At 44.0% G+C, this 19655-nt stretch overlaps 1 protein-coding gene across 2 annotated transcripts in view; it reads left to right on the top strand.

Annotated features, from left to right (window-relative positions):
• The window catches only part of MEGF11 (multiple EGF like domains 11), a 269339-nt gene that overhangs the window by 7201 nt on the left and 242483 nt on the right, over positions 1-19655 (top strand). For both annotated transcript variants that reach the window (XM_027688734.1, XM_027688733.1), the window contains exons 4-5: positions 450-722; positions 7482-7626. The gene's annotated coding sequence lies outside the window, so the exon portion shown is untranslated. The remainder of the gene's footprint in view (positions 1-449; positions 723-7481; positions 7627-19655) is intronic.

Below are 19655 nucleotides of genomic sequence, written 5' to 3'. Positions count from 1 at the left end.
TCCTTATCTTCCCTTGATCCATTTCTGCTTCTCTTTCAGATTCTGTCCCCTTGAGTCTCCAACTAATGTCTCCCCATATGTCAGATTAAAAGAAAAAGGAATTTACAAGATGCTGGGCTATGAAAGGAAGTAGAGAATGTTTATGTGGTTGCAGCAGACTGACCATTAAAGTGACTTTATTTCTACATCATTTCATATGCTGGCCTTGACGGTTTCATTTCCAAAACTATTTATACTCACAAAAGTCCATAACAGTATTTCCATTATTTCCTTATATGATTTCTTTTTTTGCCTATATTTTATCAAGTTATCTTCTTCTATTCAGGCCTGATTTCAGACAATAGGAATACAAAGTGGAAAAATCCTATCTTAAAGAGACTGTAGCTTTTTTTATCTATTAAAGCATCTTCCTGTGTCCCAACTCATTTTTATCTCTGTCTTCTTTTCAGCTTCTCCTGTTGATTTGATCCAATGGACTGACATGCAGGGGAGACTCAGATGAAAGTTGCACCTGGGGAGTGTTTGTGCTCATAGCTGAGGAACCTTCCTAAAGCTGCCTTCCTCATTATCCACCAAAGTCCTCCTGCTGTTCCAGATGCTAATTCCAGAGGGTGGAATTAATGCTTTCGTATGGCAAAGGCCAACTGTAACTGTTGCTTCACACTGAAAACACAGAGGGAGAAGGTATTTCACTAAACCATCACCAGTGGACATCACAACAGGTAGGATGGATAAAAATTATCAGTTTTATTTTCTTGCTTTGCTAAATATAATGTACTCCAAGACTTTATATATGTGATGTTCCATTTTTGCTTCCTTGCAAGAAAATAAACCAACCAAGCCACAATGTGCAGTTTTGAAAAGGAAACTACAACTAGCATTAAATATTCTTGAAGAACATGTATTAAATTCTGCACATTTATTGTCTTGAATTCTGGCACAATTTGCATGAAGAGGTTGTGGATTACCATTCACTGATAATTTGTAAGAACAAGTTAAATGAACACATTAAGAGGTGTCGAGGTGCAACTTGCTCCTTGCTGCAGGAATAAAATCAGTGATTCCCAGGCTTTTTAGTCTGGGAAACCATTGCCAGCCCTCAGGACTTCTGCCACCAGACCCCCTCAGTGCCAGTGGTTGTTGCAAACATCATGAAGACAACGCTCGCTGTGATTTCAGAGATTAATTTGGGAACCCACGGCTTTGCTTCCCCCCAGCTCTGCACTCCCACGGCTCTGGGCTGTTACTCTGATTCCAGGGCAATGGTGGGGAAAGTTTGTGATGGAATGTGATCCTAGGAACAGCCTGAGCTTCAGCCCTGACTCCAGGCCCTTTTCCTTGCTGGGGAAAGTTTGTGATGGAATGTGATCCTAGGAACAATCTGAGCTCCAGCCCTGACTCCAGGCCCTTTTCCTTGCTGGGAGACTCCACTCGCCCAGGAGGGGCAGCAGGTTGTTTGCTTCCTGTGTTGCTCCTTGGCAGGGTGACAGCACTGCCTGCCAAGCACGTGCCTTTCTTTAATGTGCTGCTTGGGGGGAAAAACTGCCAGTGGACAAAAGAGGCCTTTTTTTAAAGAGCTGGGTGAAGATGGGTTCTCTCCTTAACCCCCAGTGCCAGTATCACCTATTGCAGATGTGCACAAACAAAACCCAGCCACGCTCAGTTCGGGGCCCTGCCTTCCCCTGGCAGGGCAGGAGCAGCAAAGGGGAACTGCTGCTCTTGGTGTAACATGAAAAGTCCCCAGGATCAGGTAGATTTGACAGCTTTAGTTATGTACTTTAAAGCTGGTGCCAATTGTAAGTGCAGGATGGAATGGATTGTAGGAGAGATGAGGAGCTCCCTGAACTGATTTAAGATGAGTGAAGGTGCTGTAAAAAGGACACATGCAAGGCCCAGGGGAGTCAGAGCAAAGAATCTTGTTAATGTTTATGGGCTTTTGATCAAGTCCTTAAGACAGACTCAAGATTTAAGATGTTCTGACTTTGAAACAAAGGCTGTGGTGCAATTACACAATTTCTATTATCCTCCTTTAAACTGGTGTGTGTTATTCATCACACTGATCAGAACATGCTTTACATCACTGCACTATTTCTGGTTTCATCACTGTGATGAACTTAGGAACCTTTGGCAGCCTGTGAAGTTTGTAGACTTCCTTCAGATCCTTCAGTTGGCTTGTGAAAGTGCTTTTTAAGTTTTAAAGGACAAAATTTATGTTTGTTTTCGCCAATTAGGGATTCCCCAGGGGTAAATCTAAAACTATAGCAATGATTGTGATAAACTTAGTGACCCTTTTCAGCCTCTGAAGCTTCATTTAGCTCATAAAAGTGCTTTTTAAGTTTTAAAGGACAAAATTTACGAGTTTTTTTTAATTTTTATTGCACCAATTAGAGATTATTAGGGCCTAGTGGTACTCCAAAAATACAGCTTCTAGTGCAGCTTCATCTTTGCCTCTTTCAGAGATTTCCACCCTCTCCCTTTGTGTGGAATGTGCCTGTTGCTGCCATCTCCCTACAACAGAGGGCTATCTGTTTGGTATCCTCAGGATTTGCAGGTTTTAATTAGCATGGATTTATGTTGATTAGAGTTGATGGAATTGAAATGCCATGGAGTTATTAATTTCCTAGTTTTAATTTTGCTACTTAGTCGCACGTTACCAAAAATATCTCAGAAATGTGGGGTTTTTCCCTCGTAAGGTGGCAAACCAAAGAAACAAATGCACTGCAGCATTCCCTCAGTTTGGGGATCAACTCCTGGTAGATCATTCTGTGAGTGCCTATGGATGGATTAAAATGAAAAGAAACACTTGCAGCCAAGATTTCTTAGATTTTCTTTGAAAACAGAAGTAAAACTTGTAGGATTTTCTGTTATGATTTGCTTGGGTTTTTTTATGGTTTGAATGGTAACGAACGTAATTCCTCAAAATTCCAACATTTCAAAGTGTCCATTATAATTTTAATCTCTGTAGCATATGTAGGACAGACCAAGGTTCTGGGCAGCAATGAATATTAGGAATTAATATTTCCATTTTAGCAGGTGGGAAAGTGAGGCATAAAATAATCTGTCCAGTTCAAGAGTCATTGCAGTCAGCCTAAAGGTGCATCTTCAGCTCTCACTGGAACAGGGTGAGGTCTTATGAAGGTGGACTGGCTTTGTGGGCTGCTCATCTCTGCAGGGATGAATAAAACCAACAACAAAATTCCCAGAGCAGAGAAAAACTCCAATGATCCTCTTTCCAAAGGTCTCCTGCTGAGCCCGTTGGGGAGCACTGAGCCAGCTGGGAGTCAGGACTCGGGGTTTGACAGAAGAGGGGTCACTTCAGAGAATGTTGATATTCAGTGTTGGCATTCAACTAGTTCCTACAGCTTCAGGGTAAAAATTCCTGCAGCAATTCATCCTGAAGATAAATTCACAGCTTCTCTCAGCGTCTCTTCTTTGTGTAATCAAACCCATTCCTCACTGAGGGCAAGAGCAGTAAACTCCACATTTCTTTTGATGAAAGCACAGCTGAGCATTCCACAGTGTGCCCAAATAATGCCAATTGCTGCAACAGTACATTTCCTACAGACTTAAGTCCTCTCCTTAATATTCTGTGGATCTGGAGACAGCTGGCTGAAGACAACAAGTTAAGCTTGATGATAAATTTGCTCCAGCATATTTAGAAGCACCTGTAAATAATGTCTAAATGAATATATCCCGTGCTTGTTTCAGAATGCCAAGCACACAAACTTCTGTCTGCTTCAGTCCTTATTTTAACTCTGTTTCTGGTTTGCTAACACTTGGAATTCTGGTCAAGGGGGAATTTCCTAAGGGAAAGCAGGCTCTTGAAGGCTCTCCTAAGGGAGAACAGCCTCTCTGTGAAGGAGCAGAACTTTGGGGAACCTCAGTTTATTGGGGAAGGCAGATGGAGTGAATCAACATTCTTCTTGAGCTGCTGCTTCTCTGCCCCCTTTTTTTTGGTCTGTGCTTGCTCTTGGCAGTTCCAGCCTTTGGGTTTGGGTGAAAGAGAAACTCAAAGAGATCCAAACTCAAGAGATTGGTAATAATCAAACAAGGAACTGAACCACAAATACAGCTGATAATGTTCAACCTGTAAATGCCTGTTTGCTGGTGTAAAGTTGGGAATTGGTCAAATTCCTCCCATAGCCTGGATTCTACCTCAGGCAGGACTAGGAGGGATGTCCTGGAGACAAGCAGGAGCCTGGTGGGTAAATTGTCCTTTAGCTCTCAAAACCAAAAGGTGAAGCAGTTTCTTGCTTCAGTTGCAGTGTGGGTTTTCTTGACAGGAAAAAAATCCAGTCTTTGCAGCTTTCCAAATAAGAGTTTTCACAAGAAAGCCAAGGCTGCTGTTGACCTGTGTGACATTGCTCTAATTATGCATTATAAATGCTGCTGTTCAGAGGTTTTTTTCATGGTGAGGGGTTTCTTCACTTCTCAGTTCATATGTATAACTCTCATTAACATTAATAAGAATTTAGGTGTTGTAGAGGTTAGTCAACAATTGTGCCATAGAATAAAGTGAAATATGAGTGCAGGAGTTGCCTTTAAATGAGAGTAAATTCTTGCAATCATTATTTGGAGGGGTCGGGGGTAGATCAGGGAATTCAAACAAAACCTGTGCAGAACTGGCTCTAGTTCAGGCTGTATTTTCTATCCTACCTCCAACTAATATGTTTGTATTGGGTTTGGACACTTTGTCTGGGAGAAGGGAGTTGTGCATAAATGAGGCCAAGGCTATTATTCAGTGTTATTAATGATGTTGTCTACTCTTAGTTTCTCAAAAACCAGAAAACTAATAAATTTTACATATTGGAAAAAAAAATCACAGATAAATCAAAGAAACATATAAATTCTTTAAAGTATTTAATATGTGTTAAGAGGACACAATGATGAATTCAATATTGAAAACCAATATCAAGTTTACAATTATGGCCCATTTATCATCACTGATTGCACAGACAGTGTATTATTGCAGGGAACAGAATGATGCATAAACTAAAACCCTGATTGGTTTTCTAAAAAAAACCCCACAAGTTAAAATTCATGTTAGGTCTGAAAAGCTTTGTTTTTCTTTTTCAAGCATTATGTTCAATAATAATTGCTCATTCAGACACAAATGATGCATATTTAATTTCTTGAGCTTTAATATTAACAGAATAATAATTTCAGAGCGTTGATAACCGATGCTTTTACAAACAATGACATGGTTCAGTTTGCTGATGTTTTCTGAGGCCCAACTGCCCCTTTGAGCAAAAAGAACCTGTGGAAAGTGAAAAAGTGGCCAGGAACTAGTTTTGAATTGGACATGGAGAAGCAAGGAGAGGAAAGCAGGAAAATGCTCTTGAAAGAGGAATGGGCTTTGAAGAGAAAACGTCCAAGTGGCTGGTTTTCACTCAGGGTAAAGTTGTGCCTCCCCAGAAGTCAAAGCTCCCAGTGACTCCAGTGTTGTCCAACTCTTTTATCTGCACTGAAGGACATTCCTGCTCACCTTTCTGAAAGGCTGCACCTCCTTAAACTCCTGTCACCCCAGCTGAGCTCTGGGAGAGGGAAATGAATTCTTCTCTGGCTCACACTTTATCAGCAGAATTATTAAGCAGTTTTCTGTGCAGAGTCACTCTTGTAATACACTCTTGCTTGCCTTCTTTTTTTTTTTTGCCTTTTTCCCCCCAATCCTTTTCTCATTTCCATGTTGGTGCTCAGGCTTCCTGGGGATAACCAGTTATCATTTCACCAAACTGAGGCTGTGCACTCACATAACTGAGAGTTATTTTGTCCTTTGGAATTTCAACGACTCATTCTGATTTATGAAAGATTCTTTCTAAGCTTAAAGATTCAGCAGGAGTTTACAGAGTTATAACTCTAGGCTACACTCATTGAGTCAACAAAAATAAGAAAAAAAAAAGCCAAACTGTCTTTTTATATCTTTATTTGTAAACTGCCCATTTTAAAAACAGAAGCACTGGACTAGAACCAGTTTGCTGCAATCTAGTGCTGTTTGTACTGAATGTCTTCTTAGAAGGGGGTTGCATTTAAATAGGGACCAACAATAAATGAATATTCTAGTAGTCACCCTCAAATGTAGAACACATCCACAGTCAGATTCATTGGCATTTGCCACCCTCTGCTGCCCTGCAAGTAGACAACCATATTGGAGAGAATTCCAGAACTTTCCAAGTGAAATAAATGAGCTGGATGGGATTTTACAGGAGAAGGAAGAGCATGGCTGAATGCTTTGTGTCAAATATCTGCAACCACCTGTAGAACAGTGTAATTTCTTGGTTTTCATTGATGCCCAGGGCACTCATAGTTTGACAGGCCACTTCTTTGGAAAGTTTTAAAGAGAACTCTGAAAGGGAAAGAAAAAAATTAAAATTATAGCAGCAGGCTGGCCTAATTAATTTTAAACATTTTGTGCATTTCAGAGAGTATCTTACTGTTTAAAAACTAAAATCAGGGATGCTAAGTAGTTCCCCAACTGGAAACTGGTGACAAAACTGAGTTATAAACAATGCCATCAGGACGGAGCAACTGGTGGGTTTAATATTCTTATACAAACAACAAAACCTAATTATCTTTATTTATTCACTAAATCGAGTTCAAATTTGATCTATTAAATTGTATTAAATATTGAAAATAATTTAATAAATAAACACGATTGCTAATTTATTATTGATATTCATCATTGGGATGTTTGTAAAAAATAATTAAAAACAAGTTGGGAAAGAGGGGGCTGAATTCACTTCAGACACCAGAACTGCTGCAGAACCTGCTTAGTTTGCCACAGTCAGAGGTAATGAAGAAAAATAGCTTGTGGAGCTGGTGAGGGAGCAGAGCTGGGCTTGGAAAAGAAGGTGGGAAAGCAGGAATCACTCCAGCACACACGGATTCCTCACTGGTGCAACATCCTGGGGAGGCTGCAAACCAGGCCAGGTTGGGAACCCAGAGGCACCAACGCAGGGTGGGAGTGGAGGAGTTTTTTGGGAAGCTGGGAGATTGCAGGGAGTCCCCTATGGAAGCTTTGTACCAATGCTGGCCCAAACCATCTCCATCCTGAAACGCTGCCACCACCTGCAGTCATGTCCTGGCAGGGGACCAAGAGACACACGGTGCAGGACAAAGGATTTTGGCAGCTTCACGTGGCCATAAAATATTGTACAATGTGGGGATTCATCGTGTGCCTACGGGGACAAAAAAAGTTCTGTGAACCATTTTGGTGTGTTATCAGAAAGGGGCTTGGTCTTATGTTTCTTACATATATTCTTGAGAGGATAAAAAGGCAGGAACCCAGCCAACATTATTATTCTAATTAGAAAATAATCACTAATAGTACATAGCACAAGGAGAGCATTTCATTTTGAACAGCCTGTGCAAGCTTAAGGTTCCTGGCTAAGAGCTGAGTGCAGCTGTTCAGATCACCTGTCATGAGCCTTTTGGTCTAATGATGTAAATCATTACACGTTTGTAACTTCTGGTACGTCTTTCAGGAAGAAAATGACAACCACGGGGTGCGATTCCTTCCCCGGCTGATGCCGCTCTGAGCATCCAGAGCCAGCCGAAGGCAGCAGCGGTGCAGTCGCTGTGGCAGTGCAAGGGCAGAAGCTCTGGACGGTAGAGGATGCTAGAGAAGAGGTAAATTCTCCACCGCGCTTTTCCCTGGCAGCATCCCCTCATATATCGATACCTCGTAAGCAGCTTCTCCCCATCCCGGGGCTGGTTTAGGCACCGGGAGCTGCGTGTGCTCCCCTGGGTGTGCAAACCGAGGCGCCCTGAAACGGCTCCAGAAGTTTGCGCGATCTCCCGCTGGAATCCGAGAGGTCTCTGCTCTGGAGATCCCGGTTTTCCAGCCGCAGGAGGCAGGGAGCCGTATTTTCCCCCCATCTCCTACCTCTGCTGAGCCGCCAAGTGTTTCTCCCCCAGCTATAGTTTGCTTCCTCATCCCCCCGTGCGCTGCTCGGGATGCCGGGGGGGCGGTCTGATTCTTTGTCCTTCTAGTCTGTTTAAGGCATTTTAATGGAATCGGGCGGAAAAAAACCCCAAAACACAGACACAACGCCCGAGGCATCGGGACTAGACCCGACCCCCCCCCTTCCCTCAAACAAACAACAAATGGTTAAATAAATAACGAGATGCCAAACCAACCATCACCAAAACGAATAAGCCAAAAATCAGCGTCAGCGCCGCAGCAAACGGGAAAGTTTCTGCGCTCTGAAGCTGGAACCGCGCGGCAAAGCAGGAATCCGGGGGAAGGGAGCGGAGCCTGCGGGAGAAGGGATGCACTGGTGTGTTCCCAGCCCCGCATCCCGGAGCACCACCCCGAACAGCGCCGCTATGAGAAGAAAAGAGAAGAGAACGGCCCCGAGCCCCCACCCCCGTCTCCTCCCTCCCTCCCTCCTCCTTCCCCCTCCCCCGGGTCCTGCGGGGAGGCGGGTTTAAGGTGGGTCTTGTGGCCGCGGTAACTTTCCTAACAGAGCCAAAGAGACGCCCGGAGTCCCCCGCAGCAGCATCGCCCGCCCGTGCTGGGCAGCGGCCCCGGCTCGGCCGTGGCTGCCCGGGCCGCCTCCTCCCGCAGCCCCGCGACCCCGGCCCCACATCCCGAGGTAGGTGCGAGTCGGGACAGGTCCTGGGCGCTGCCGGGGACGCGGCACCGGAGCCCCCGTGGCCGCAGCTGCGCCCCCCACCCCTGTTTGTTCCTGGGGTTGATGCTCCGGGGCAAGGAGCCCCCCCGCACCCTCCGGCTGCCAGGGGAGAAGCCCCCTGCCCTCCTCCTCCTGGAACTGCCCGGCATCCAAGAGGAGCCGGCGGGAGGCAGTCTCTTCCCAGCCGCCCCTTTCTGCCCCTTCCCTCGATCTTTGGGTGCTCGCGGGTGATTTTGGGAGCGCTGAGCTGGGAGATGTGTGCCTGGGTGAGATCGTACGGTTTGATTAGGACTCTCCCCTATCAGCCGCTTCCTCCCCAGTCCCCCGCGTGTGGTTTACCGGGGTGTTGTATCGGCACGAACTTTCTTGCGGTTGCAGCAGCCGGATTCGGTCCCCGCGTGTCTCTGCGTGTCCCCGTCCTCGGGCTGCTGGCGCTGCGCGGGCGAGCGGGCTCGGGCTGGCGCCGGCTGCTCGGATCGGAGCGGCTTTCCTGGTCTGGGCTTAACTGGGCTCCTGCCGAGAGGGTGTTTGGGGTAGGGAGATGCACGAGGAGAAGTTGTAGGATGCGGCGTGTAAGTGACACCTCCGTTCTTTGAGGTTGGGGAGTGGGTGGAATCTCACTCTGGCTGGTGCTACTCGCTGCTGCCAAACATTCCCTTCTTTTGCTTAGGCAGGACTCTGGCCACGCTGCCAGATGGCTCCTAACAAAGAGAAGTTTAGGAGCGTCGGGGTATCAGCTCCCAAAATCGCTGCCCAGCTGAGATCCGCAGGTGACAGCACACGGTCTGATGCCTGTGCTCGTGTGCTGCCTGTTATTCAGCTGCAAGCACCGGGCATCTGGCTGGCCCGGGAGGTGGGCAGAGGATCAATAGTTTGAGAAACCAAGGCAGCCATGGCTCAAAGTTGTTTAAATCTCCAGCCCCTGGGATCACTGAACACTGGGGTTGGCCCCTGCCCTCCCCCCCAGCTGGAAGAAAGTCCAGAGTTAACTAAAAGGAAGTCTGCACGTTCGTGTCTTTATTACCTCCTGATTTAGAACATAAATATGTGACATAAAAATTAACTGGAATGTAGCAGCCTGTCTGCCTCCTGTGACCTGTCAGATGGGAGAGATCCCACCCCTCAGCGTGCTCAGCCCTGTATTTTGGTAAGAGAAGTCTCCAGTCAGGTGACTGAATGTTATGTCTCTTCAACTCACATTATGGGACTGAGTAACTCTGTGAGGGTTTTCCTGGGATATCCAGGTCTCAGTCCGAATCCTTCCCATGCTCAGACTTCTCTCAGAGCGCAGCCAGAGCTTTGCTGTCCCTCTCTGTTGGGACCTGCCTTCCACGTTCACTTTGTTAGTAAATCCCACAAGTTTTCCTTCTCAGAGCAGTGGATTGTTTTAGGGGTATTGCCTTGGTGACAGTAGTGTTAAATAAAGGTGAATAAAGCACCAGCCTCATCACAGGACTGGACTTTCTGTGATCTTTGCAGACCAAGGAGCTGGTCTTGCAGAAGCTTGTGAACAAGTTGACGTTCATGGGACTTGCTCTGGAGTCTGTTAAAGTTGGTGTGGGACACCTGAAGGGGCTTTGCATTAGGTTAATTAATGCTAATAAGCACCTGTGCTCAAGGATAAATGATAATGTGCAAGATTAGTTTCAAGTTCTTATTTGTCGGCAAAACCTCTGGAGGCTTCCTCGATGTTCAGACTGTTGAACTTAGTTTTATTTCTGCTTCTCGTTGATATCTGAGCAGATTCGTTATGGAATCGTAAAAGGTTTATGGTGAAAGTGTTTCAACACGTCAAACACTGAAAATGGTCGTGTGGTCACTGTCTTTTTCAAAATAAGATTTCGGTGTTGTCTTTCTCTCCAGTCACCTGCTTCATAAAATTTTGTGATTTTAGTTGAAAACCCCCAAATTGGCTGAGGTTAAATATACAGTATTAGGCTGCATTATGTCGCTCCCACTTTTTACTTATGAGAAAGAACTATTTTGATCTCTTGTTTTTTACAATTAAATATAAATTAATATTCAGAAGTATCAAACAGAAGCCAGTGCTCTCTGGTAAGAAGTCCCATATTTCCTGTGAGTGGGGCATTCAGCCATTTTCACTTTGAACAATCCATCCTGCTTTAAGCACCAGGCAGCAGAATTAATATTTAAGCAAATGCATACAGCAAAACTATAAATCTCTGAAAACAGTTAATTATATTGGAACTGGGAATGTACCTTCGAGTACAGCCTTGTATAAACTATTTCCCTGTAGCGTGATCACAATTCTTGCAAACCTTTTATCCTCCTATGTGAAATCATTTCTAATTCTCTGTTCCTGCAAAGCATGTGCTTGCTTATTGTTTTCAAAACCGTGTGGTTTGAGCTACTACTTAAATATAATATTTATGATATTACTTTGGCTGTTCAGCTCAAAAAGAGAAGTGCTGCACACCATTGCATATTAAAAAGCTGCTCTATAATTACTACTTTTTGCAGCACTGCTGTGCAAATCTCTGGGTCGGGAATTCAAATGGAGACTTTCTCCAGTTCACAGTTATTTTATATAAAAGCTGTAAGTCTTTTTTCTTGAAACGTGGGGGTTGCAGCCATTGGGGAGTGTGACTGTGCTGCCTGCACTAGTTTTTACGTTTTTATTGTTGCAACCTGTGTGCTTGTCATTGGCCTCCCTGTGCTTCCAGGTGCATGGAGGGCGTGGTGGGTTCCCACAAACTGTCCATCTGTTGCAGCACTTTGGGTTTGAATTACCTGTTTGTGCTTTTTTTGCCATATTGTCATTTTATGCAAATATGTCCATTCTGGTTGTGTCACTGGGAGGCCTGGAAGGCACTTCCACTGCCCTTCTCTCCCTTGCCTATCCATGCAAAGGAAACTGTGGCACTGCAAGAGCCAGAACCTGGTGCCAGTTCCAAGCCAAGGGCACTGGGAATTTCTCCAGGGAATTTCTCCAGGGATGGTGATGGACTTTAGATCCCACTAAGCAGTCTAAAGGTGATTTAGACCATTCAGAAAGATGATTTGGGCCATGTAGATGCAGGTAGGATTTAGGTCTCACAGTCTCCTTGTGTTCTCCGGGGTGTTCTGACTGTTGCCTGGTTGCTGCTCCACCGGCATCCAGTTGTCCTGTGACACATCCATTGGATCTGGTGCCCAGTGAGGTATCCTGGTTTTCCTCATGTGTCTCAAACAGCCTTGGCATCCCCATTCAGGCAACTGAGCCCTCCCTGCCTCTCTCCCATATTACAAAAAATGACTAATACATAAAACCTGGGATCAAGGCAGTAGTTGCAATTCCCATTGTGAACCCCAGAAAGGGTTGTGCAGATGTTAATGGAAAAGCTGGATAAAATCCAGGCTCATTGTTGTGTTCTGCACAGACCGACTGAGCTGCCCCAGCAACTGGTGCTTCCCTTTGCACAAACTGATTGAAACCTCAGTGGGGAAGTTCTGTGTGTTAAGGAGAGGGAGATGAGAAAGCTTGTAGAAAATTAAGAGCTGCTCTCAAAGGAGACAAATCCCAGTAGAATCAGGGCTAGATTGCCAGGTGAGTTCAGCCAATGATACTTGGATGTGATTCCTGTGAGTGAGGTAAATCAGTGTATTCGTGTAGAGAGGAGGGATTGTTGTTAAGAGTTTGCAGAGTGTGACTCTTACCTTATAAATTAATACAGATCATGTACCAAATTTATGAAGAGACAATATTGGAGAGCCTTGTGAAGATCAGACTCAGCAGTTGTAAAGGAGAATCTAAGGCATTCAGTCAGGCTGTCCAAAGACAAGTGCACAATGCTCTAGGATAAGTGTGTTTGCAAACACTTGGATGTGACCAGCGGTGCTCAGCCTTGGGCAGTTTCTCTTGTCTGGCTGTTGCTCTAAAGGGAAAGTATTGAAATTTGTGTGAAAGCTGCTTTCTGAGAGAGGCAGGTGAAGGTCAGCCCTTGGCCTGCCCACAGAAATGCAGCAGGAGTGGAGAGCACACCCAGCTCTCACCAGGTAGCAAACAGGAGCAGAACTGCCGGGCTCACTTCTCCCTTTGCCATAACAACTGGGAGAATTTCTCCTGGTCCCAGCCTGAGTATGAAGGCTGATGAATGAACAGGCACGAGGCTGGAATCAGACTCACTAAACATGTGCTCTGCACAGAGGAGGAGTAAGACAGAGTAGCTGAGCAAAAATAGTTCTGTGCTCGAACTCCACGTACTTCATTTTCTGGTTTTCTCATGCAAAACATTTTATGAGTGCTAATAGTCACTCTGAAAAAGACTGTGAAGGGTCAAAAAGGCACCAGGGAGCTGCCAGAATGTGACAGCTTCAAGATTGGCCAAGTATGAAATTTGTGAACAATTTTTTTTATATATATTTAACTGGTAGAGATGAGTGGAAATGGGTCTGGGTTCCCCTAAGTTCAGATAACGCAGCTGAAGTTTCACTCAGCCTTTTATCTTGGATTCCTTGTTAAGATCTAGACTTTTGTTAACCTCCTCTTTTATCACAAGTCTTATGGTTCATAATTTTTTGCAAGGTTTATGGGGTGTTGTGAACACATGAAAATCTGATTTCTCTGGAACAAAGAAAGCAGGAAAAAGCTGTAGAGAAATGATCAGGTGGAGTATTGGAATTCACAGCGGGCTCCTTAAGGGGCCAAACCAGGCAGGTGAATTAACAGCTCCAAAGCTCTTTAGTTAAAGGATATAACCCACTTCTATAGGTTGTACAGCTGGATAAGGTGATTTGGGAGCATATTCCTACTTTTTCACAGGGCTTGAGTCTTTAACGCTCACATCTGTTTTGAGACAAATACTTGAACAGTAAAAATTCTATTTTGACACGGCCGTTTTAAGAGTCTTTAAAGGTTTTTAGAGGGTTTGATACAAATATTTCTCCCGGTTTTTTACCAGTGTAAAGCATGGAGGTGTCCTGATATAAATCCAGTGTAAGCATGAGAAGAATCAAGTTCTTTATCATGCCTTTAAAATCTACCAAGTGAGGGAAGCATGGATGATTTGTAAGTAGTCGACTGGCATATGGTACCATTATGATAACATCATGTTCACAGCACTTTCCAGATTGATATACAACCTTTCTAAAATAAGCTCTGTGGAAAAAGAAAAAAAAGAATGTAAAGTCATTTAGCAGCCAACAGGCTGTTGGGAGCAGCACAGGACACTGGGAGGTGACTCCAGTGACACTCAGGGTGTCAAGTGAGTTGTGCATCACAGTCTAGGAGCTCCAGAAAGTGCCACTGCCCCCTGTGCTCCGGGGGCTGGGTTGTGCTCTCCTCATTCCCTGTGAAATCCTGCTTTATTTTCATCCCCCCAGCCCTGGTGGAGTCCTGGGGGTCAGCACAAGGGATGGAATTTGTTTCTCAGGAGGAAGTGCAGCACTGAGCCCTTTGATAGCAGTGGAAGGAGAAGGGCTGGGGTTATCTGGGGATGGAGACTGAAGGATGCTCTGGTTCTGGATGGAAATATCCACACTGAGAGGGGAACTGTCTCGTTGACCTGCTGTGTCATTTATGATTCTCCAGGAACAGGAAAATCATAAATATTCTTAGAAGCAGGAGCCTTGACAAGACAAACTGTGGCAATGTTTCACTACTCAAAGGGGTTTTATCTGCTTGCCACAGCTAGCTTAATTCTATTAAAGAATTAAAACAATGATACTTTATATGGCATTATTCTAGCATAAATTATACTTTTGTTTGCCTTCATTTGAATGTACAAGCTGTAAATATCAGGTTAAAGAAGTGCTGACTGATTAATTTGAACTTGTGTTAACTCCTGTGTGTGAAAATGGAATGGCAAATCAAAACCATTAAAGTTGTAATACCTACCATTCCTCAACCTGAGTAAAAATGTCTGGTGTAGCAACGTTCTTCATCCCTTCTCCTCTTTAATTTCCTTTTCCCTGCATATTTCGGGGAGGCATTTTATCAACCAAACAGGGCCAGTCAGTTATTTTATAGGTACAATTCAAGCATCAGAAAACTTGCTTCTGGGTGTTATTGTGCATTGTGTTCTCCAAACACCAGGGAGAGGAGGGTTCTGTCCCTGTGGTTATTTGCAAAGGGATTGAGGTTTGGAGGCTTGTTTTTGAAAGTGGTACCACCTTTAGGATGAGTGCCCTCTGGATATGATGCCCATCTCCTTCCTTCATGGAAGTCGAGGTATCCTTGTCTCCTAGTCCTGAGATGGGCTGTCAGACCAGGCCAGGCATCCAACTTCTCCATTACTGAGATGAATCCTATGCCTAGTTTTCATTTTGCTTGTAGAGAAAGACAAAAAACTTTCTGGTAAAGGAATGAATGTACAAATTTGAAAATGATCATTTGTAACTCTGAGCTTTAGTTGTGCTGTGATGAGCTTTGATAGTGGGGTGTTCCAAAATGACAGAGCTGAGCATGTATCCCATAAAAGCAGTGCTTTTGCTGTTCTTCTGGAAGCTTTCCCTGGATGAGGATTTTTGGGTGTAGCCCTAAATCATCCAGGTAATGTTACAACAGGAAATATCACCACACTGAGTTATGTAGGATTTGTTTTGAGGAGTAACTGCAGTCACTGACTAGAACTACTAACAATCACTTGTCCAGAGCATGGCAAAATACTTGGAAATTAAATACTCCAACAAATCCATTTTCTTTGGTGGTGGGGAGTGTAAATCACCTGGAGAAGTTCTTTTGGGTTGGATTCTCTGGTGCCATTGTGGTGTCTGTAATTATCTCTTTGTTAGGAAAGACTTCAGTGGCCTGTAGGATGTGTTTGCACAGTTACTGAGGATTGATTAGATGCAGTGAGGGCCACTGGGAATCAGTCACAGAAATTACAGCAGTGGTGAATTATATTTACAAAATCTTCATTGCTAGTAAATACTGATGGTCAAATACACAGAAAGATTTGTGGAAGAAAACTCGTTTGTGTGGCACTGCCTGTTGCAGGAGAGGATCCATCCACTGATGGGTCAGCACTGGATTATAAATTCTGCAGGGCAGAGATTGGGATTCATGTAAACTGAGGTCTGTGGGATGACAAAATACCATCTGCTGCTTGTGGTCAGTAGGTCAAAAATGAGTGAATGCAGTGGGTGCTCTCACCACTTGAGGCAGATGCTGCATCCATTCCAATGCACAGGAATTTGGAGAAGTTTTCTTTTTCTTGCTCTATTTTGATTTATATCACACCACTTTGGCTCATAAAGATGTAAGTGAAATTTATTCCTCAAAATATGTTCCGTGGGATTGTTTGTGGATGATCTGAGTGCAGCCTGGAAACTGAGCTTGTTCCTCTTGCTCTGATCTGTAAGATGCAAAGAATGTGGGAACTCGAAATAAGGGGCAAACAATGTTAAACAAGAAAAGCAATGGGAAATGGCTTGGCAGGCAGAGGTGTGTGGGCAGGGATGACACAGAAAGTCACTTATATATAGAAAAAAGCGAGAAAAAGAAACACAATTAGGAAAATAAACAGGAAAGGACAAAGGGACAACTAAATAAAATTCAGCAACAGATTAAAAGCTCACCCAGAGATGACTGAGTTTGGAATGGTGAGGAATCAGGTCTGGGTATGATATGTAAAGCCTTTTGCTTAACAGAAGGAGAGACAAATAGTTAGCACTAATGAGTGCCCAGCACCTAACACTGATGGGTTCTGGAGAATCTCATCATCCTCTGAATTTTTTGTAGCAGATTTTTTCCCCCTTGCTCTCTTGTTGCCCTGCAAGTCTGTCTTTTGTCTCACCCTCCCCAACCTTCTTTTAGGCTTTGTTTCAGTTTCCCTCTGGCAGGACGTTGGTAGGACACGAAGCAGAGGGGGATTTTAGGGTCTGTGTCCTCTGTGTAGCACGGAGCTGAGGTTGGGGGGGTTCTTCTGTATGCAGGTATTCAAATAATAAATAATAATTCAAATATTGTGCGCTGGGAGCCGAATATAAACTCGTAGTTCTGTTGACTTTTGTAAAGGACTCATGTTTGCACAGGTACTCTGAATGAAATGGGCTCTGAGCTCAGACCCAGCCCTATCCATGTGCAGACTGCTGAGGGGAAGGGGAATATTCTGAGCACCCAAAAATGCTGCTGAGGTGTAAATGTGAGGAACAGAGCATGGTGGATGTATCCAAAGGGATGGGTAATGTTGGGATCTGATTGCTCTGTCCTGAACTGTGCTTGAAGCAGCACCCAGAGGGGGAAGGGACTGGTGTCTGTGCTGCTTTTCCCCCTCCTGATGGACCATGGCCTTAGTTTGACTGTTGTTTGTTCTGCCACTTCCCACACACAGCACTGGATAGTTGTTAACTCTGGATTTACTGCAGTGAACCCATTTAGGAACCACGGAATCACAGAATATCCTGAGCTGGAAGGGACCCAAAGGAGCTGAAATCCAACTCCTGTCCCTGCACAGGACACCCCAACAATCTCACCCTGTGACCCAGAACATTGGCTCTCTTTATGAAAATATTACTTTTTAAATTTAAAACCATCTTTTTTTCCATATTCCATTTTCCACTTGTTTATTCCACTGCATGGGAAGAAGAAAAAGTACCATAAAGTCTTAACTCCTCCCTTGGAGTTCTGGAGAAGGAATTGTGTAAGTCAGTGTGCACAAAAATAGCCCTGTTTGGTGGAGAGGATCAGCCTGACTCCTTGGTGAGGGTGAGCACATCTGCTCTCATGAATCATTCCTGTTTGCAGGGGGGAGGATGCAGCTCTAAAAAGTTGTGTCACTTCAGGTAAATGCTCAGGCCACAGGGAGGAAGAGCTGTGAGCAGATGTGGGCCCTGTTCAGTCCCTCTGATCCACTCCAGGAGCAAGCAGAGCTCGAGTGTTTGCATTTCACACCAAACCCCAGCTTCTGCTTGGACTCTTTCTTCCCAGAAAACAGCTTGGACATGTGTGGAGGAATTAAAAGGAGTCTTGAGTTGCATAAAAATACTTTGCTACAAATAAGTATTTTCTTGCATTAGCACAATAACTTAGTATTTATTATGTGGGAATCAATAATGGGCAAAGAATTCTTGTCATCCAGCTAAAGATAATTATTCAGAGGCATCAGGTACTGAGGTGTTTGGAAGCAGGATAAGGTGGTTTTCCTGCCATTCCCCTTCATCCTGAAATATTCTCAGTGGTACACAAGCCTTCAATCTATACAGTGTATGGCCAAAATCCATCCTGTGGTGCTCAGTGGTGTGTTGTAACACACCTTACACATTTGCTGTGGGAAGGACATCCCTTTGGATTGTTAAAACCTCTATCAGAGCTGAGGTTCAAACCAAGTCCCTAATGCTGGAAAGTGCTGCCAGTTGGGATATTCAGCTGCACTGAAGTCTTGCTGTTCCTTTGAAGATGAGACTTTCATCAGAGATATGTAGGACACAGTATTTTAGGACAAACAGCTTCTTTGGATGTCTTTACATAATATATAGAGGCCTTCATTCTGCTTGAGACCCCTGAGCACTTTAGTAAATTTGATAGTAAGTAATAAATGTTCTGGTTACTGTTGTTTATTGGGTAAATCTACTGCCAGGAAAAGTCATGTGTTAGAGGATCAAGAGAAGCCTGTTCTTGGCTTTGTCAAGGACTGCCTCTGACACCAGTGCCTTCTGTTTGCTGGGCATACTCATGCTTCCCATATTTGTTTTAAATCTTACCTTATTTGTGAGTGCTCCAAGCCCCTGGGAGTGCCCCCAGATCCTTGCAAAGTTCTTGGGAGCACTGTGGGCATCCCCAGGTGAATTAGCCTTGCAGCCTCAGACCAGCCTACCCTGCTCATTCCTCTTCATTTCATGGCCGTGGCTGCTGCCAGTGGCTCCTAAATCCAAAGCCAATTAGTTCTGTTCCAGTTTGTTACTGTGTTTTGTGTGATGGATGAGCAGAGTTTCATTCCAGGAGCTCTGATGAGTTTGCTCATCTCTCTGTAGTCTGCTTGAGTATAGAAGGGAAATCCAATATGATCTTATCAGGCAATAAAAGTTTGCTTAAATATCTAGTTCTAGTTTCTAATCAAGCAAAAACCTTTGTAAAAAAAAAGGAAAAAAATTGGGAGCAGGAGAAACAGAGTTTCAAGAAACTCTTTAATGTTAGATCACCTGTGGCAGCATTGATTCTACTCTAAGTACTGCAGGAGGTGAACACAAACACAAAATAATTTTATTTGAAATATTGCTTGCTGTGATAGAAGTGTAAGATACATACATCTCTCCAGATGGGACAGGATCTGGTTTTGAACCAGTGTTTGAAATCAGCTCTCCAGGTGTCTGTGGCTTCAGCTTTTGTAACACTTGTGATCTTTAACAGCCTCACCCCAAACCAGCTCCAGTTAATGGATGTGTTTCAAAGGACTCAGAATTTGGGCACTATGTTCATAAATGCTACTCATAGTGTCATTAAAATATATTTAAATAACATTCTGTGGCCTGATTTAAAAATCAAAACAAACCCCAACCAAGAAACAACTTGTTTTGAAAAGCAGCACGTAACAGAACTCCTAAATGCAGTTCTGAAGATGTAAATTCTCTTAAAGTCACATTTAGATCTCTGTTCCCTTAGCCAATTCCTCCTGATCTGTGTCATGCTAATCAATACCCCACCAGAAAGATCTGAACTTGCAAAAGGCAAAGCACTCCTTGGGCTTCTCCACTTGCTCCCTAAAGCTTCACGTCAAACTCAGCAGACAAACCTCCACATCTAAATAAATAATTCATCTGCAAATGGGGGGGAAAAAGAGGAGGGAAAAAGAAAAGCAGAAGTTGTGCCACGCTAAAAAAAATACAATAATGCATTAAAATGAATCAATTTCCTCCTGCTGGGGAACAATCATTTAGAAAACATTTTAATTACCCAAAGTGAATAATGGGAGCAGCGTTTTTGAGGAGGTTGAATTCGCCCTACTGAGCGCTGGAGAATCCTCTTCACGGGAGCCCATAAAAATATTGCTGCTTTTTAAGTTGCTGCTTTCAATCATAAAACTTCCAGGGAGAAATCAGATTTTTTTTTTTTCCCCAGCAGCTTTTAAGGGCAGCGTGGGGTGG

This window comes from Neopelma chrysocephalum, unplaced genomic scaffold (genome assembly GCF_003984885.1).
Source record: "Neopelma chrysocephalum unplaced genomic scaffold, ASM398488v2 Primary Assembly neopelma1_75, whole genome shotgun sequence".
Lineage (NCBI taxonomy): Eukaryota > Metazoa > Chordata > Aves > Passeriformes > Pipridae > Neopelma > Neopelma chrysocephalum.
This window is presented reverse-complemented; position numbering and strand designations above follow the sequence as displayed.